This window comes from Lepisosteus platostomus, chromosome 3, assembly GCF_059453375.1.
Source record: "Lepisosteus platostomus isolate fLepPlt1 chromosome 3, fLepPlt1.hap1, whole genome shotgun sequence".
Lineage (NCBI taxonomy): Eukaryota > Metazoa > Chordata > Actinopteri > Semionotiformes > Lepisosteidae > Lepisosteus > Lepisosteus platostomus.
In genome coordinates this window covers 53,822,379-53,841,814 of record NC_142613.1, presented here as the reverse complement: position 1 = coordinate 53,841,814, position 19,436 = coordinate 53,822,379, and the positions used below count along the sequence as shown (strand labels likewise).

The following is a 19,436-nucleotide window of genomic DNA, read 5'->3' as shown; positions in this document are numbered from 1 at the left end:
GAAAATTCACGCTGCATGATTTGTAAGAAAATCAATACAAAAGATCTAATAATACTCACGATGTCATGCCATTATTATTAGTAGTGGTAGTAATAGTAGTTGTAAAATGTAGATCTACTTTTTGGGTGTTAGATTTGATCATGTTTTGTTTTATTTCTACAAGGGATAAAACAGTAAACGTTCTTAAAATAAGTAAACATTTTGGTTTTATCAATAAATCCGAAATCAATCGTGCATATTGCCCTAGAAACCCGGTCGTTGAAACGAATTTCAATTAGTTCCAGCGGTAAAAGCAGCAGTCGAAAACGGTCTGTTTGAGCCCCATCTACTGGTGTTTATGCAGTATAGCAATGGTTTGACTCGGACAACCAGTTTCAATCTGTATCTTGAAAACGTTTCTAAAACTTATAATGGTAGTGGAAATGGTACCCCTTTTATTGTGGTTACATCAGTCAGAATACTATGATAAAATGAGAAATGGCTTTTTATCCATATTCAAAAGTCACATTGTATGAATAAAGGAATGGGCAATTGAAAATGTTAAGCAATGTATAAGACCTAGATATTAAACTTTCAGTCTTTACATAACACAGAGTTATTACAGTCCTCCCATTCCTGTTGTGGTCTATGCATTTTATGGGATGAGATATCTGTATAGGATACAAATCTCACAATCTGCCTCAAGTGTGAAGGGGGAAGTTTAGATTCTGGACTCTCCTTCTCCCTCACTCAGTGCCATAAATATCTGCTTCTTGCTGATGTCACAAGAAGGGCAGAGAGAGAGAGGGTGGGAGGGGAGAGTGAGGACTGGGAGGCTTAGCAGGCTGTGGTTCAGCTCTGCACAGCACACTGGTCACTGGATTACTGCGGCACAGTCCGGGAGAGAGCCAGCACTGGGAATACCCTGTGTGGAAAGGGATCCTGGGGTCGGAATTGGAGTCCTGCCTGAACCTTCAGCTCTGGGACAGCCAAGGAGAAACAGAGGGGGAAGAAGTGCTCTATCCAAGCGTCTGTTTCAAAAGGTACCCTTTCTAATCTAATCCTCTCGTTCATTTCCTAGAGCAAAAGAGAGAGATGCGTCAGTCAGTTTCAAAGTATTCAGTCGTGAAGTCCAGGAAATGAACTTGAACTGTGCATTATTTCCAATCATTATTTATTTTCTCACGTTAACTTCAAAGTGCTTCTGCCCTAGATGTTGCTTATTGTAGCTCCCCAGATGGCAGCTACGATAAGCAAGGATATACTACAGCCTGTCTGAATTTGTGTCTCACGCACACAACACACGTAAGCCTTCATGAGTCGCAGAGACATGATCATTCCTTCAGTCTGAAGCACTTGAGCTACGATTTCTTTTTTCTACCAGCACCAGGGCAGCAGGTTGAGTGGGAGCAGAGGGGTTGTGTGTATGTTCTGATACGCTACCCTTTTCGGGAGTCAAGATTTAAAGCTCTGCAGCCAGTCTGCAGCTGTGCAGAGGACAGGATAGTGCAGAGATCTTGAGGGATGCCCGCTGGCTGTAGGAGAGAGGAGAGAGGAGTGAGAATATATCGTAGGACTGGGATCATCAGCACAGTCACACTTTAGCCAGTGTGAGCTGCCTGTTGTAGAATCTTCAGGGTTCATCTCAGGCTGCTGTGTCGAGGCAAATTCCAAGTTTTAAAGCTGCATCCTCAGCGGGGTGTGTTCTTAGGCTTGTTGTGATTCTGGAACCAAGCAACAACAAGAAGTGCGATACAGGTTTCTTTGCTTTTGTTTTACTGAAATGGGACTGCAAGAAAAAAAAAAACAACTGTGCATTTTAGCACTGTTTAAACTGAGCCTTGCAAGGTACCAGCAAACCAGAGAGCTGTGATTCTTGTGAACAAGAGTTTATCCACTTAAAAAGCAAGCAGAGGCCCGACGCCTGCAGTCAATGGCGCCAATAGTTGGCAGTACGCTGGCTTTCCACAGGTGGGACAATGATTCCTTATATTGTACAATGTCATGGGCAAGCTGCAAGCAAGAAGCAGATGTTAATTCTGCTCTGAAAAGTAGGAATAACAAGAAAAACTCCACATTTTGGCTTTTGATCCTTCCTTATACTCCTGACAATGACCTCGCATCCAAAACACTTTGTGTTTTACTGTTTCTTTTCAGTTTTCAGAATGGAGTCAACCACTGGTACTTACTTACTGTATCAATGAAAAAAAAAGTCACAGTTAATTTGCAGGGGCAGCGTGTTATCAGTTTCAAGCAACACTATGTTATATTTACCAGGCATATGAAACACACTGAGCCATGCTCTTAAAGTATGATGTGCCACGCCAAGACGAGAGACTAAAGGAAAAATGAACCCTCGCTGTTCCAAAGCCGCACATAAAAAGGCTAACACGCCTGTTGGGACTTTAAAGTTAGCATTCAGAAATATTTCTGTGCTGCCCTCCCATTGGGTCTTCGGAATCCAGCAGGTGAAAACACAGCAGAGGAAGCAATATCATGAGTGCACGCTGTTGTCCCTAAAGGTGTGTAGGCCAAATAAGAGAAAACGTGTCTTTAAATGGATTGCATCATAATAAGATTGTGAACTTGGAAACAGTCCTGACAGCCTTCAAATCAAGTGTTTACAAGTTCTAAACAGAAACAGCGTTTCCAGCAAAACACCATTTTCCAGACGCACTGTGAATCCCACCAGACCTACAGCACAGTGACCGCAGGCAGTGTCTGCTGCTGGTTAATTTGAGTTTGACAATTAGGTAAATAGGTACTTGTAAGGCAAACCCCACCGCAATTGAAGCAGCATCATGCTGAGCCCCTGTGCTCAGGGTCAGCAGGTGTGCTGGGCTGTGCTTGCCTGGCTTTGTGGGATCATAAATAAATAAATAAATAAATAAATGCTCTGTGCTGGTTCAGCCGACATGATCTCAGTTCACTGCAAGGTGCATCAGTGGGATTCCTCATGTAACCTTAAGAAAAGCCTCATTATGTCTTTGTTCATGTATTTATCGTGTGTTCAAGATAAAAGGTTAAGAACCTTTACCAGCTTGTTTCTTAAAAATGACTAACTGATTCTCAAATAAGATTGAGTTAAAAAATACAGCCCCAGATCTGTAGTTGGAAATGTGGCAGAGAGACTTTTCCACTTGCATACCTATTAATACTGTTTGCACCCAGCAACTATTTTTACAGGACATAGTGACTGGAACAGCATAGGCAGCATGATGACCTTTCGTGCACTGGCGTGCTGTGCATTGGTGCCTGCAGCCCTTACTCTCTCAGCTCTGCTGGCAGCACGTGCCCTTTGACCCTGACTGCCCAGACTCTCATATGCTTTCTATATAGAGTGGTGGATGCTGAGCTGCTACTCCAGCAGCTTCCAGTGCCATTGAAATCAGAAGGGCAGCAGGTAAACTTGCCAGATGCACGACATGAAACGATAAAGTTACTACATAGCAGGGAAATGTGTGGCATGGGGACGCAGTGGTTGGGTCTGCTACATCGCAAGCCCTGGGTTCAATTCCTGGGGCGCTACCTGCGTGGAGTTCCTCTGTTCTCCCCGTGTTAATGTGGGGTTCCTTGGGGAGCTCTGCTTTCCTCCCACAGTCCAAAGACATACTGGTAGGTGAATTGGCTTCTGGGAAAACTGGTTCTGGCGTGAGTGTTTGTGTCTGGGTGTGCCTTGCGATGGACTGACATCCCATCCAAGATCTATCCTGTCTTGTGCCTTTTCTTTGCCAGGATAGGCTCTGTTTAGCAGGTCTTCTGATATTAAAGGCTCCCCCGCAACCCTATACTGGTTAGAAAGCAGTTAGAAAATGGATAGATGGATAATAATGCAATGATATGAAAATCTCACCTTGAGCTACCTGCTGGGAGCTACCATACAGTATTTTAGATTCAGCTGTCATGCGGAACCTGTCAGTACTGGGATGGGAGACCTCTAAGAAAAAACAGGTTGCTACCAAATGTGGTGTTTGTGGACATATAGATGGCACTTTCCTCTGGACTGAAGCTCCCAAACCACTATCCTAATATAGTGATGGGGGCACTGTGCTGTGGGAGGTGGTGTCCTTTGGAAGAGAGTAAAAAACTAAGGTCCTGAATGCTTTGCCATTTCCTTTCATCTAGCATTGCAGGTAAGAGTAGCTGAAATGGCCAAATGGCAGGCAGAATTCCACTCTGGACTTGGACCTAAAGTTCCTCTGTTAATTCAGTTCGGTTTTTCTCTCGATCTGATCTCCTGTGAAATGGTGCCGTTGGTGCATAATGGGTCCATCATTACCAACACAGTAAAAGTAATAGACAGGTGGTCCCCTTACAGTTACTGTAGCCAGATTAAGGGTCTGGATGCATAACAGGAAGGATCTGGGTTCAAATCCGTTGGGGCTCTGCTGTTGTACCCCTTGAGCAAGATGGTTAAAGGGTACTACAGACCCAATTTGTCAGACCAGTCATTATATCTCGATAAAAAAATAAATTCATTGACGGTACAGAAACGTTTTACAAATTTTGAATTAAACACAAAACCGTGAACATTGTGAAAGTACTCCAAGTTGCCAAGCTGTTGCAAACCCCTGGTCTCGCAACGGGCAAAAGCAAGAGTTCGCGAGAATTGTAACGTCAAGTTACCCTTCCTGCTCTCTGGTCACTGTAATGACTTAAAAATAATAATAATAATAATTATTATTATTATTATTGCTTACACTTATATAGCGCTTTTCTGGACACTCCACTCAAAGCGCTTTACAGGTAATGGGGACTCTCCACCACCACCACCAATGTGCAGCTCACCACACGTCAGCTATCAGTGGGGAGGAGAGCAGAGTAATGTAGTCAATTCATAGAGGGGGATTATTTGGAGGCCATGATTGGTAAGGGCCAATGGGAAATTCGTCCAGGACGCCGGGGTTACACCCCTTCTCTTTTCAAGAAACACCCTGGGATTTTTAATGACCACAGAGAGTCAGGACCTCGGTTTTACGTCTCATCCGAAGGACGGCGCCTGTTTACAGTATAGTGTCCCCGTCACTATACTGGGGCATTAGGACCCACACAGACTGCAGGGTGAGCGCCCCCTGCTGGCCCCACTAACACCTCTTCGAGCAGCAACCTTAGTTTTCCCCAGGAGGTCTCCTATCCAGGTACTGACCAGGCTCACACCTGCTTAGCTTCAGTGGGCTGCCAGTTGTGAGTTGCAGGGTGATATGGCTGCTGGTGCTAATGTAATCTGCAACTGCATGCAGAGTTCACAGATACGTTCCATTTATTGCACAACCGTCTTGAAGTCAAGAGCCTTATTTCTATTGGATTAAAAGAGATGTATTCACAAGCCTGCTTGTTTACAGTGTAATAGCACCACTTGGCAGAATATGGCGCTGCTCATACCTGGAGATTTTGACTATTTTGGGTTGTAAATTGGAGGTGTACATTTTACTCTTCTTGCGGTGTGAAATGCACTCATAAACGCTGATTCTTTCTAAATAAACAAATAGCGTTGCAGTTCGCGTTGCAGTTCCCCTTTAATTCAGATTGCTCCAGCAAAATGCCCTGCTGTATGGGTGACCCTTGCAAAAATATGCATACCATTGCACAGTTTTCAGTTTTTGGTGCTTAAAAACCTGCTGTCGTTATACTTAGAGGTTATTAATAAAGCAATTAATATCTGGTCTGTACACAACCTACTCCACTTAGAGAAAGAAAAAGCAATGCTTTGGCTGTTGAGCCTTCTTCACACTGTACTGTGTTTCTTCTTTCTTCTTTCTTCCTTCAGCTCAGAATGCAGCTTTATGTGCTCCTTTGCAGCCGATGCATGCTTAGCCAGCTTGCCCATTCAAAAGGCTTTGCGGTCAGACAAGACAAAATTGGAACTGTTTGGTCTAATTGCAAAGCATTATGGCTGACACAGACCCAACATAGAGCATCACTCAGTCAGCACATTTTCTGCTGTCAAGCATGGTGGTGGCAGCGGTATGTTCTAGTTCAGCTTCTCATCAGCAGAGACTGGGAAACTTGTCAAGGCTAATGGAAACATAGATGGAGCAAAGGATAGGCCAATCTAAAAGGAAAACCTGAAGCCCTAAAACTGGGGCAACATTTAACCTTTCATACACCGGATACACTGCAGTGGCTTAAGAATAAGGTGGTGGATCTCTTGGAGTGGTCCAGTCTGAGTCATGACGTGAATCCTATTGAGAATCTGTGAAAGACTTGAAAGCTACTGTCCATAGGTAGTCCCAGAGCAAAGTGAGATAGCTTAAGCAAATCTGCAAAGAATAATGAGTGGAAAATATGCCAAGGAAATGTGCAAAGTTGGTAGAGATTTACCCAAAAGACTTGTGGCTATAACTGCCTAAGGTGCTCCCACCATGAACGTTAAGTTCATGGGTCTGAACCCTCAGCAATCCATGTATTCCAGATTTTTCTTTTTTCTGACATTTACTGTAACCTATCTTACCTTTAGAAGTCTTCAGTTTCAGCATTCAAGTTTTGAATGAAATATTAAAATTAAACTAAATACGTCTGCATTTAATTTCATAAAATGGGACACCATAGCAAACATTTATTTACATATGCAAGGCACTGTATACTCCAATACATGTGAGCTGTTATCCCTCTTCTTTTTCAGCGTGCTGACAATGGGCTCACATTCTGCACAATGTTTTATCATTAACATTCAGCCTAATGGCACATAGCGTCCAGGGAAGCAGGGCGCTGATCAGTTCTGCATGTGGTGCTGTGCTTGACATGTTGTAGCATTGTAAGACATTTGCTTTGTGTCAGTGAATATGAATAAGACAGCTGTCCACCAGCCATTTCTGCTGTTTCCACTGGTATCACAGTGCTCTCCACCGAACCTTAGATACTATATAAAATCTGGTTCTGATTTAATATGTAAGACTGATTGAACTGTTCAGTGACCACAAAAATCTTTATCAGTTAGCAGTTTATCCTGTTAATGTTAGTATTTAGTGGTGTGTCCCCTGCTTATGTGATAGTCAATGTTGCTTTACAGGAATTATCCCCAAGAAAGCACTGCTGTCGTAGCACTAAGTGTCACAAAGTGGCATCCAACTCCTTAATCCAAGAAGGCAACTTCTAATTCAGACCTTGTCACTAAAAGAAAATACAGGAGATTGGGAGATCATTACACAATATCCAGGTCGTCAACATGATATCTACTGTTACTAATCTTGAGACACAAACATGCTCTTGTTTTTTAGATTTTTTATTGTTTTTTCCCCACTTTATTCTGTACAAAATTTAGATAGGGAACTGAATTACATTTATTTCTGCAAGTCTGTAATGCAATAGTGCAAATCCTGGTACTAAGAGTTTTTGGCTGGTATAGTAGCTAGGCACAGAAAATGCATCAATAGTTCAAGCCAAGAAGTCCCTGTGGCCCTGGAGATGTGAGGTGTACAAGCTGATGTCTGGTAGTGATGTTCAGTACCAAATTCATTTCCTGGGTGAAAATACTGAGCATTTAAAAGTTCGTGGAACCTGTGGTTGGTGAGATGAACTAGGTTTGGTTTTTTAAAACTGATTGTATTTCTTCTGTTACTCCTTTTCACTCTTCCTTGTCTGTAGTCTGGACCTGAGCACCGTGTTTACTAGGTCTTCCCTCACACTGCCTGCTGTCTAGACCTGAGCCCCATGTTCACTAGGTCTTCCCTCACACTGCCTGCTGTCTGGACTTGAGCACCATGTTCACTAGGTCTTCTGACACACTGCCTGCTGTCTGGACCTGAGCACCATGTTCACTAGGTTCTCTGACACACTGCCTGCTGTCTGGACCTGAGCACTGTGTTCACTAGGTCTTCTGACACACTGCCTGCTGTCTGGATCTGAGCACTGTGTTCACTAGGTCTTCTGACACACTGCCTGCTGTCTGGACCTGAGCACTGTGTTCACTAGGTCTTCTGCCACACTGCCTGCTGTCTGGACCTGAACACCATGTTTACTAGATCTTATGACACACTGCCTGCTGTCTGGACCTGAGAAACGTGTTCACTAGGTCTTCTGATATGGTGCCTTAAAGCCCAGTCCTAGAGCCCCACTACAATGTTTTAAATTCCAATGCCAGCATGGTTGGGTACATTGTTCAGTAGGTGGTGAATTCCATAGGCCTAGAGGATATGAGCAGTCCAATCTGGCAAGATGTTTTGTACCCTTGCCTCACGTCACAGGTTGATAAAGACCGGTGGAGCCCCTCCAGCATTAAATCTTTGATTTAATGACTCAATTAAGTCATGATGCTCGCTGACAAATTCTAGAAACACTTGACCCTTGACGCCTAGTTCAGGAGAGTCTTGAACTACAGAGGGGAACCTCAGGTTTTGCTCAGTAGGGATAGATTGTTCTGTAAAATCCTTTCTGATTCCTTCATATGCTAACACCCCATCTGCATGAGCGTCTCAAGTTTTGTTTTTGTCCTCATGTATTCATTACCAGCCTAAATAAATCTTGTTGGAAAACTAGAACTACTGATGGGGAAATGTTATTTTCCTCATCATTCCCTTCATCGAACTTTGTGCAGGAAGTTATAGTCATGCATGCATTTCAGCAACAGATGTCTGGCATTAGAGTGTTAAAAATGGTTTTGATCCCAAATGCTGTGTAAAGAAAATAAACACACATACACTGTACATTCCTCTTAAGGACAATTTGGGATTATACAGTCACTTTCTATTTATCTTCTAAGAGTTTTTAGTTGTTTCCCAACTCTCTGGAAGCAAAAAGCATAGACAAGCATGACCTGTGGTTACTTTGAACATCATGCATTTTCTATTCTAGTACATCTCCTATTTTCAGATTCCTATTGTCTTGAATTCATTGCTTTAGTTTCCGGGGTTTGCTGCCTTTAAGGTCTTTTCGGGAAGCTGCTCTGTCCAGCACAATAACCAGACAGTTTCTTTCTCCTTGGCCGTGTGCTGGCAGGACACTGGCTCTGTTATGTGGCAAGCTTGGTGAATGTAAAAGAACCAGCCCCTGTTCAGAACCAGCACCACTCTGATCAACCCATACAAAACCTGCCTCACCTTTCTGACTGCCACTTTCTGACATCTTCTTTGGACTATGCCTTTAAAACTAATTCTAAATCTTTCTTGCTACGGGAAGGTAGATGTCTTCTTTTGGGTGACAAGCAGTGAAGTGAGACTTACAGTACACATGTAATTCCCCAGTTCTCTTTTCAGTAATACTGACAGGGCTGCAGAGATCGTTTGTTAATATGCCCAGTGATCTTCACACAATCCTGACAGCCTGAGCGAGAGACTGCAGTTGCATTTGAAAGTGAAATTAACGCTGCATTAATACTTTTGGGTGGAATTTTCTGGGAAGCCTTAAGAATGGTGATGCTGATACAAACCAGTTTTTTCAGTTCAGTGAGCCAAGTTTATCTGTAATTCTGATTTGCGGGAAAGGCTGTAACTGTAAAAGCAGACAACCTCAAACTCATCTGGACGGATCATTTTTAATTTGCATAGTACTGTGATTGGAGGAAATGATGTCTTAAAAAGACACTCTAAAGACTTGCTCTGAAATACTGTTTCCCTGATGTTTTCTTAAAGCCAGTTGTTTACCAAAGCTACAAAGGACTTCTTCAAGCTTTCTGTAGTTTTCTCCAGGCATCTAGACAACAGACCTTTGAAATGTTACAGGAGCAAGCAAAAAAAAAATTGAGACAAGTTTACAAAAGAGAAAAAGACATGTGAGCCAATCTTTTGATTGCTTAACACAAGGTCCTCATCAAGACCTTAGTAAATCTAAGCTTTCCAAAACTGAATTCAAAATTTTGTAAAACAATTTAATGTTTAACTGAGAGCAGTGAATGAGCAAAATCACAGCAATCATCATCATTCTCACCCTGTTACAGTATGTACAATCCTGGATATACTCATATTTGAAGTGATTCAGGAGGGAGGTAATTAGGTTATGAATTAATTGTTTAATTAAATACATTTATCTTGTGATTTTCTTTCTAAGTAAAACACTTCACATACTGTATAGGAGGGGTCCTGGTCATCCCTTGCTGAAGTCCAACCCCACTTAAGTGACACACGGCAGCCATTATATCCCAGCAGTCCCGCTGCACAGCAATAAAGTATGCAATTCAGACTTTACAATAAGATACAGTATACACCCCACTGGACACCACAGAGCATTTTATTCCCTTCACTTCTGATGCAGGAAATGAAAGCAAAATGCCCTTCAGTGCAAAAGAGGCATGCTTTCCTTAATCAGAAAAGAAAGTAAAAATACCAAAATACATAGACTCACGATTAATCCAGCATTCATGAACACTTCATACGAGACAGCTGAGGATAGCAGCTCATTAGACGCAACCACTGCACAGTTCTGAAACACTGTAATTAGAGGGTGAGGCTCTGTCCCCTTGAACCCTGGCCCGCTGGCTTTGTCAGCGCTGCAGTCTCTGCCTTTATGCTTTCAATAAAGTAAAGGCTGCTCTCTGCTGCATAATCAATTCCTTATGCAATCTGTTTCATATTCCTTAAAAGAAGGGATTTATTTGACAGACATTTCAACTTTTGTATTGCACAATATGAAATGATGATCTTTTTCAGCACAGTACAGGTTTGAAATGACCTGAGCTGGGCGCAAAGTTATTGATTTGGATTATTGATATTCACAAGCTTGCGTTCAGTATCCCTCGAGGTGATCTGGTTGTGAAAGTTCGGAGTAAAATTGTTTTCTCTTCAGCAGGGACACAGAGCTTTAATCCCAGTTCTGAGTTTATTATCAGTTTATTATCGGCCAGGGTAACAGGAATTTCCCATTGCTCTTGGTAAAAATACTGGTGAGCATTTGAGACTATTCATCAGTTAGCTATTCATTGAAACCTTTGAGGAGTTAGGCCTTAGTTCCTTGCCGCCAAAAGAGTTACTGCACTGTGCCTAAAAACAGCTTTGTAAAGGTATCCTCAGAGCTGTTGCTTTCCTCTTGCCAAGACATTAAGAGTTTTAAACTTGACAAAACAGTCCCTGGAAACTCTTAACAATGGGAAGGTCGAGAGGCTACATGTTTTCTGCACATTGCATTGTCACTGTGCTGCTCTTCTTGTGTGTGCTTTCAGTGTGCTAATTCCAATACAAACCATGGCTGGCCCTTGTGCTGTGTTAGACAGCAGGGGTGGGAAGCCCTTGGCTGTGCTTAAAAGTGCACGTTAATGTGTTACAGACGTGTGCCTCTTGACTGCGGGCCGCTTGCCACTGGCAGCCGGCGAGGGCCGAGTAACCCCTTCACGACCTGGGAAACTCCAGCTCTCCATCCGCAGGGTGGGGGAGCTGGAGCCAGGGTCTGCCTTCGCCTCGCCAGGGTTGTTGTCTTGTCCGAGCAAAAACCGCGAACGGAAACGAAAGTTGGTAGGACCTCGCGAGGGGGCAGGATAATTCCGCTGCACACCTCCTGAGTGGCTCTGAGAACTCGCTCCTGACAGAAGAACACGATCAGTTCCAAATGAGTAGAGGCGCAATTCGGCACATGCAGACCGTTTGGTAGCTAGCAGTTAATTGGTACAAGGATCTCGTCCCGCCACTTCATGAGAGCCACCTGGTTATCACCTTCAGCAACATCATTGGGTAGCTTGTTCCACACTCCCACAACTCTTTGTGGAAAGAAGTGCCTTCTTAGAAGATCTCTTTATAGACTTTGTAGTCCACATAGTTTTATAGTTTTATAGACAGAGGAAAACAGCTGAGTAGATTGGATAGATTCAGTAATAAGCCTTGAATAAAATTTGAAATAATGTATTTGCCTCTTTGCCACCATGGCTATTGAATGTGTTTCTGTTTAATGTCTTTCGACTGCACATTTAGCCCAGCAAGTAGTAATTTGCTCTTTTGGCTGTTTGAAGATGAGTAGAAAATGCGGCAGGCATGTGGTCAGTGTGTAGACACAGTGCTTTGCCCTGCCTTCCTGCCAACACAGGTCTTGAGAGCAGTGCTGACTGAAGAGATCCCTAAAATCATTATTGTCTATTCACTGTACCCCTGTACACTAAACGAGTTTAGAACTTGACTGAGACTTCATGTTAGCAGAGCTGGAATTAATTAATTCTAAAGTTTCCTTGATTCTGCTATCTTAGGTTTTTTTCTTACCTTTCAAGCAACCAATAAACGTGTTTCCTTATTGATCAGTTCATTCACGGGAATCAAGGGTTAAATATCAAAATTCACAGGACTGAGCAAGGTAATTATGGACTGATAACTCTGATTTACATCCTCTTGAGTTAGCGATCTAAAAGCTCTGGGACTGGAAAGACATTGTCTCACAGCCACCTCTGTCTTCACCAAATCCCAGAGAGTACTGTGGCATGGCTGACAATGTTCTTACCAGCCGAACACTGGAGTTCTTGACCTCCTGAGATAAGACACTGGACAGCTTCAGAATCAATAGTAAGTCATGAACCCAAGGGTACAAGGGAAGGCTATGAGCAAGTGCACTTAAAACCTAGAATAGGAGGCACTTCTTTACACAAAGGGTGGTGGGAGTGTGGAACAAGCCAAACAGCCTTCTTGGCCTGGTGCCCTGCCTTATTTTCAATACATACTGTAGATGGGTTCGATCGTGGGGTTAGTTATCTACTAACTACAAACCAGACAAGAGGGCGGCATGGTCTCCTCTTGTTCAGAAGTCAAAACGAGGTTATGGAAATGCACTAACATAAAGTTCAGTGAGTAAAAACCCTCCAAACTCTTGCCATCAAATGCACATACTTTTCGAATAAACATTTTTTTTTCCTTGCAAGAAATTCTTTGCAGTAACTTGCTTTTCCGCCATGAAAACACACTTGTATTCCCTTACGACACTTGTTGACAAATAGTTGCTGATGAAAATCGTGTTTTTGGGGCGGATGGAAGGCCTAGTGCTTGGCTTTCATGTGCGTAACTCCCCCACAGATTCTGAGCCGCTCCCACAGGTAGAAGGCAGCCAATATTAAAATACCCCTGGGGAGCGTGATCCAGCCACAAACAGCAGAGTCCGGATTCTGTAGACGGTGTTATACTGGGGTATAATGCTCCCTTGTTTATTTTTTCAAGAAGGGAAGTAGAATAATCCAATTCCCTTCCAGGCATAACAAGCCGAGTGGACATGTAACTGTTACAGTGTTACTATTTCCTATTTTTCAATAAGGACAACCACTGAACACAAATAAAAGTTATCTCATGTGCCCGATGTTGAAGTCAACTTCTCCTCTCTCCTCCGGAAGCCTCAGCATAACATCTGAGTAAATATGTCTCTTGCTGTGCTTGAGAAGTTTATGTTTGGGCTTTTTTTTAATTCTTTCTTCCACAGCACAGCGTGAAATCGTAAAGTGTGTTTTCCCCTAGCTGTGCATTTATTTAATAACAAGATGCATGAAAGAGGCTGAGTGCAGAGCGAAGATCAGGGTGCACAGTAAACAATCTTGTCTTTCGTCCTGGAGTCCCAGACCCAGACCCAAACCTGCCCTGCAGGAGGCATTGTTTCAGGAAGAATGGGGGCTCCAGAGCAAGAGAGTATTGGGCTTGTGGAAACATTGTGCTGAATGAAAGCAGAATATCCATTTAAAAGCACAGAATTAAGATCCAGGGATGTCATGGTGAAATTACACTAGTAAGACCTCATGTAGAATCTGGTGTACAGTTCTGTTCACCATGTTACATAAAACCGATTACTGCTCTGGAGTCAGTCCAGAAAAGAGCCTTCACTGACAGGCAGGCAGGAACTGAATCTCTTTAGTATTGGGGGCCGCCAATACAAGTATACAAAAGGCAAAGACTACGTCAACTCAGAGGATTTCTTCAAAATAAACACTGAAACACAAGCCAGGGGACAGAAGTGGAAATGAAGCAGAAGTGCTTTAAAAATCTGAAAACAGCAGTCACGTCTTCACACATAGGGTTGTGGAACAAGCTACACAGCCATGTTGTTGAAGCTGGTGTCCTGACTTCTTTCAAGAAACAGCTAGATGAGATCCTGGGATCCATTAACTACTACAGTACAGTAACTACCAAAGGGGCTAGATGGGCCAAACAAACTCTGATGTTTGTAACTTCCCTTGTGTTTTTATATTCTTATGTAGGAGCGACAAGGGACTCTTCCTCTGAATTTGCCTAGGGCTCAGCCTCCTCCTGCTGCCTGTGGTTTTAAATTTAGAAGGTGGGCAGGGGTGGGCCTTGATTTCTGCCTGGTGTTTGGCATGTGTCTGTCGAAACACAAGCCCAAGCCTGGAGCCCATCTCTGACCGCGCTGGCTGTTGGGTATAAATAGCAGTCTTGGTTTCGGGCTCTTGACAGAAACTCCAGCGCCTCTTTGGAAAACCAAGAGAGGGAGGGAGAGAGAGGGAGAAGCATCCACTCGCTGCAGGGGAAAGCTTTGCAGAAGCCATTCCAAATAGAAAGCAAGCAGGACGCAGCATCTGGAGTGCAGGAGAACAAGGAGCTGTAACATTAACGTCAACAGAGTTGTTATGGCAATATAAGTCCCCCAGGAAGCTGTAATGTGATCTCTTACTTTACATTAGGGAGTATGGGTGATCAGGCAGGCAGCTGCTGTCTGTCAGCTCTCTGGATCAGGAGCTGCTACCGATACAGACCCAGATTTGTTGTTTCATTAACCCAGAATGAATCTTGGAGCTGTTCTTCCCAAGATATCCCCAAGACAAGTCCCCATCGGCCTTTTAACACCATGTCCAGGCTTCAGTGAGACTCAGTGCAAACTGATAGACTCACGTGCCCTGACACAGGCATATTCTTCTGACATTTGCTCATATGTTTTTGGTGGTGCTCTCAGAAATTGATACCCTCTATAGAATTCCTTGTTCTTAATAAAGGATTAAGTTTGTGTTGTATTATGTTTCAGTATCTAATAATAAAAAATGCTTTGAAGAGCAGTCCTGAATTATATTTTGAGCAGTTTCTACTCACAAAACAATGTTACAGCATTGTTACAGTTAATTTTCAGAAGTGCCTTAAGCCCACCATGATGATCCTATAGTTTGAGAAACACACTGTTTTATTCCTGTATTTGGTTATGAACAATTCAGGATTTATCCACACACAGTAATGGCTGCAGCCCCAGCATGGCTAATGAGTAAAATCAGATTGTCCTGGCACCACAAGAGACCTGAAAGTTCTTGCCTGAGGTCTTTTCCATTACCCGTCTACCACTGTCCTCGTCGACTGGGTCATTTTTGCGCACTCCTATGGATCAGGCCATGCGATTGTTGGCACGTTTGGCCTCTTGGAAGCGACTGCTCTTCTCAAATTAGTGAACTAGCTGCTACAAGACAGACTGTGACTCTGTGTGAGAGTACAGAGGGGTCCTGTTAGCATGAGAAACTTTCTGAACCGTTCCCCAGAGCATGGTTCAGGGATGAGATAGAGCCCCCTGTGACAGAGTGGCGAGATGAGAGACCCAGCGTAGTGCCAGTGAGCCAGTGTGGGGCTGGTGAGACAGAAAGGTCGTAGAGCTGCTTTCCCTTCTGGACAGGGAGTCTCTGGGGTTCTGACGCAGATATGAATGCCACTCCAGCTTCGTTATCCCCTGAGGGTGAGTGTGTTTTACGACAGAGTCCAAGACAACAAGACATCCAAAACAATCACCACCAACAAAGAGTTCAGGACAACAGTGTTTCAGGAGATAAGAGAGTTTCTTTACTGTACATTGTTTGAGAGTGAGATTGCAGTGGGGATGAAAGTTTCCTGAATCTGTTACTGTTACACCTGAGGACACAGAGGCGTCTCACAGATGGGAGGAGTGTCAACACTGGGAGGAGTGTGAGATACTCACTCCAAATGCTCTTGGCTTTCCTTGCAGCCCCCGGTTTGGAGAGGGCATTCAGGTTGATCTGATTTGTTCCTGCTCCCATTTGCAGCCATGAGATCTACAGTACCCTGTGCTCTGTGGTTTGCTCACAACAGGCTTCCTCCAGCCCTGAATCATGATGAAAGATGACATCTCTCCGGCTTCTTTTCCCCTTTAATGCTAGCTCCCCAGATCCTGTCCTTCCATCTCGGTTTTGCTTCATGTCAGACCCGCCAGCAAGAGGCCTGGAGCTCGCGTGTTACTTTAGTGCTGTTAACCCTGGTGCCGTGTTCAAAAACAATATGCAGAAGCGCCTTAGCAGAACCTACAGCAGTTAACCGATCACAAGACAAAATAACATTTATTGCCTGTGGCATTCTGCAAAAAAAACCACAGTTCTCTGTTCTTCCGATGCAACACTTTGATTTCTCGTGCAGTATGAGCTGTCGCCTGGTAAGTTAGCTCTTGCCGTGCGTCTCCCTCTCTAGCCATGGACTTGCTGTGAGTGTCACACTATTGCCCTTAACTTATTAACACTACTGAAAGCATAAAGCTACAGGGGTCACTGCTTTACCTACAGGGGTCACTGCTTTACCAGTGAAAAGAAGTAAACCCCCAGCTTTCAGTTGCTATTGAAACTCGCTCTATATTGAACTGGACATTGCAAACAAAAGGAGGCCATTCAAACCATCAGTTTGGTTCTATAATTAGCAGATAATTAATCAATGGATCTCTTGAAAGAAACTAGGGTATCGACTTCAACCACATGCCTCGGTAGCTTGTTCCATACTCCCGCCACTCTTTGTGTAAAGGTATGCCTCCTGCTCTTACTTTTAAATATCCTTCCACTTGCTGACGGACTGTGTGCTGTGCGCTGTGCAGGACCGGAGCAGAAGAAGATGTGGAAGATGCTGTGGCTGCGGTGTCTAGGCAAGCCCTGGCCCCTCTAGCTTCAGTACCGGGATGTCTGTGCAAGACCATCGAGCACATTCTCGTTATCACTCTTAATGACGTTTAACTTTCTCACGTCTGTAAGTATCCACTCCTCAATGCTGCTCTTTCCATTGAAACATGTTGATGGATCAGGTGCAGCACTAAGTTCATCTAAATGTGATTCCACCATTGTATTTAAGAAACTTCGCACATTTCTTCGTTGAGAAGAGAGTATACTTCTTCTAAGTGAATGTTCATCTGGGGCGAATGTGTGTGTGTGTGCTGAGGGAGCGGTGCCTTCTCTTCCGCTGGCTCATCACGTCAGGGATCTTGAGGCAGCAGTGTATGGCTCCTGTACAGCGAGCCTCCCTTCCTGAGGGTGCTGCGCAGGTCTGCGGGTTTTCAAAGGAAGACAATCCTCTTCCGCCGCTGGCGTTGTCACAGTATTAGTACGAAAATTACAACACTAAAGGTCAGCCTTCTCCAGGGCGACGGGGTCTCGAGCGGACTGTCGCTACCAGTGAGTCGAGGACGAGATACAGGACCTTCCGCACGGAGTCCGCAGAACTCTCTCTGTCTCTGAAGTCTCTGACTTCACACATTACACCACCCTAACTTCACTGTTGTTCTTCAAAATGTTCCTGTTATTTGAAATAAATTGAGATAAAGGTCGTCCACTGCGTTTGAAAAACAGATTTTAAAGCGTGGATTCAGTTACAAACTCTCTGGCGCATGCCAAAAATAACCTACTGTATGTAAAAAAGGTCTCTCCTTTTACTGTATATATCGTTGGGATAGCTTAAGTGTGACAGAAGTCCTGTTCAGCTCATTTGTAATAGGTTTATAAAAGCTGGAGTTGTGAATCTTGAAAAGTCTTTTAACCTGTTTGTTGATTTAAAGAATGTACATACTAGCAGGTGAACGTAAGGGCTAAGTAAACGCCCGAGGAGGTTGAGTAAATCCCGGTTTTCAGAATGTGGTCCTTTAGGAGCTGAGGCAACGATACCCGTAGTTCTGTTTCTTTGACAGGAAATGATTCGTGGATATAAACCAGTGTCTCTTGTGTGTTAGCAATAGTGAAATGCACCAATATTTCTCTGTAATGAAGCCTAATGACGTATGTACCAGTGAAGTTGCCCCTCTCAATCTGTTCAAGAGATGTGGAATGATGAGGTGTTGCCGATAAAACATTTCTCCACATGTTATTGTACGTATAAACTCGATTGCAATTCACAAATACAGTTTTTGAAACGTGTAAGTTGTAAAGGCTGTAAGACGGTTACTAATATTAATGCTAGTTGAGAGAAACAGTTCTGCAATTGTAGTGCGCTGCTTCAATATAGTGACAGCAGTGACAAGTTCCTCCACTGACAGCACTCGAGCGCGCTGCGCCTTTAAGGCGGTAGGCGTACGGTGTTGTGACTGACCTCGCTTTGTGCGCTCGCTCGCACGCTCAAGTCACTTGTGCGCTCGCTCGCTCAGTCGCACTGGCGAAGCCGCGGCGGCTGAATGAATCTGGGAGCGCAGGAGCTGTTCTCGCTGTGAATAAGGGACGACTTTCTCTCCGCCCGTCTCCGTATCACGGAGAGGTGGAGGCGACGAGGACAGTGTCATTAGTCAAGCTCGGATTTCGATCTCGTTTAAGTGTGAAATGCTGGTAAGTGAAAAAAAAAATCTTGCCAAATTAATTGCTTCTATCTAGCCTGGGGTATTTCAGGTTAGAAAAGATATTTTGCAAAACGCTGCCAAGTCAGTGAACGTAGCCAACTAACGAGATTTGGGCTGACAGCTTGTGCAGTTGAGTGAATCGACTGAGTGTTGACAGAGGGCAAATTTCTCTCCTTAAATCAGATTTTTTCACGGTTGTGGCACATTTCTACAGCTTGTGTCTTGCCTCAGAAAGACGTTACATTGTATCGTAGAGTTCGCTTAAACTGCAGTCCGAATGATAGGTTAAGTTAGTGGAGATGTGAAATTATTTTTATTGCAGCTTTACATGTCTTTTTATCGATCGTCAAATGCAAAATATTTTTTTTTGCACGATGGCAAGCATGCAGACCTAGCAGAGAGTGTTCATTAGTTTAAACCCTTGATTTGAAAAGACGATCTCAGGGTAACGCCAGAAGACGCGAACAGAGCTGAACCCCTTTTTTCCCGTCTCATGACAGCTTTGAATGGAAACATGGTGTTGAGATATGCAATTACCGACCACTTTAATTCCCAGTACAGCGTATCAAGCCGTTGCTTTGCGTATGCATTCGTAGAGAATTCGGGATGAGAGAATATGGCAAGCCCGTGTGTGTTTTCCATACTGATCTCATCACGTCGGTGAGTTAAAGGAGAGAAACGGAGCTGAAGTTTTAAGGGGTGTCAGTTTGTCGTGTTGTGCATCTTACAAATTTCAGTCACCCCATTTTAAGTGGGATCTTGCCGTCCTCACCACGTGTGTCTGTGTAGAGCGTGAGTATGTGATGTCGTGTGCAGTGTGCACAGGGTGTCCTTGCAGGAGAGTTCTGCTCCTGAACCCTTCTCTGTATTTTATGAATTGCTTGGACTGACGTTTGGCAGTTCTGTTGTCTTTGGGCAGAGGGCGCTATTTCATCTTAAAGGCACAGGTCTCTTGAGAAGCGGGGCTAGGCTACGGCAGGAGCTGGGTGCCTGTCTGCCGGGGCTGTTCTACAGCAGGGGCGCACGACTCCGGTCCTGGAAGGTCAAAAGGT

The 19,436-nt window shown here is 43.9% G+C and overlaps 1 protein-coding gene across 4 annotated transcripts in view; it reads left to right on the top strand.

The window, feature by feature from the left end:
- The first annotated feature begins 829 nt into the window (after positions 1-829).
- daam2 (dishevelled associated activator of morphogenesis 2) overlaps positions 830-19,436 on the top strand; it is a 146,575-nt gene continuing 127,968 nt past the window's right edge. For 2 of the 4 annotated variants that reach the window (XM_088626071.1, XM_088626069.1), the window contains exon 1: positions 18,160-18,373. The gene's annotated coding sequence lies outside the window, so the exon portion shown is untranslated. Of the gene's footprint in view, positions 1,023-18,158; positions 18,374-19,436 lie in introns of those variants that run through there. The other 2 variants (XM_088626070.1, XM_088626073.1) reach the window with 2 other exon arrangements.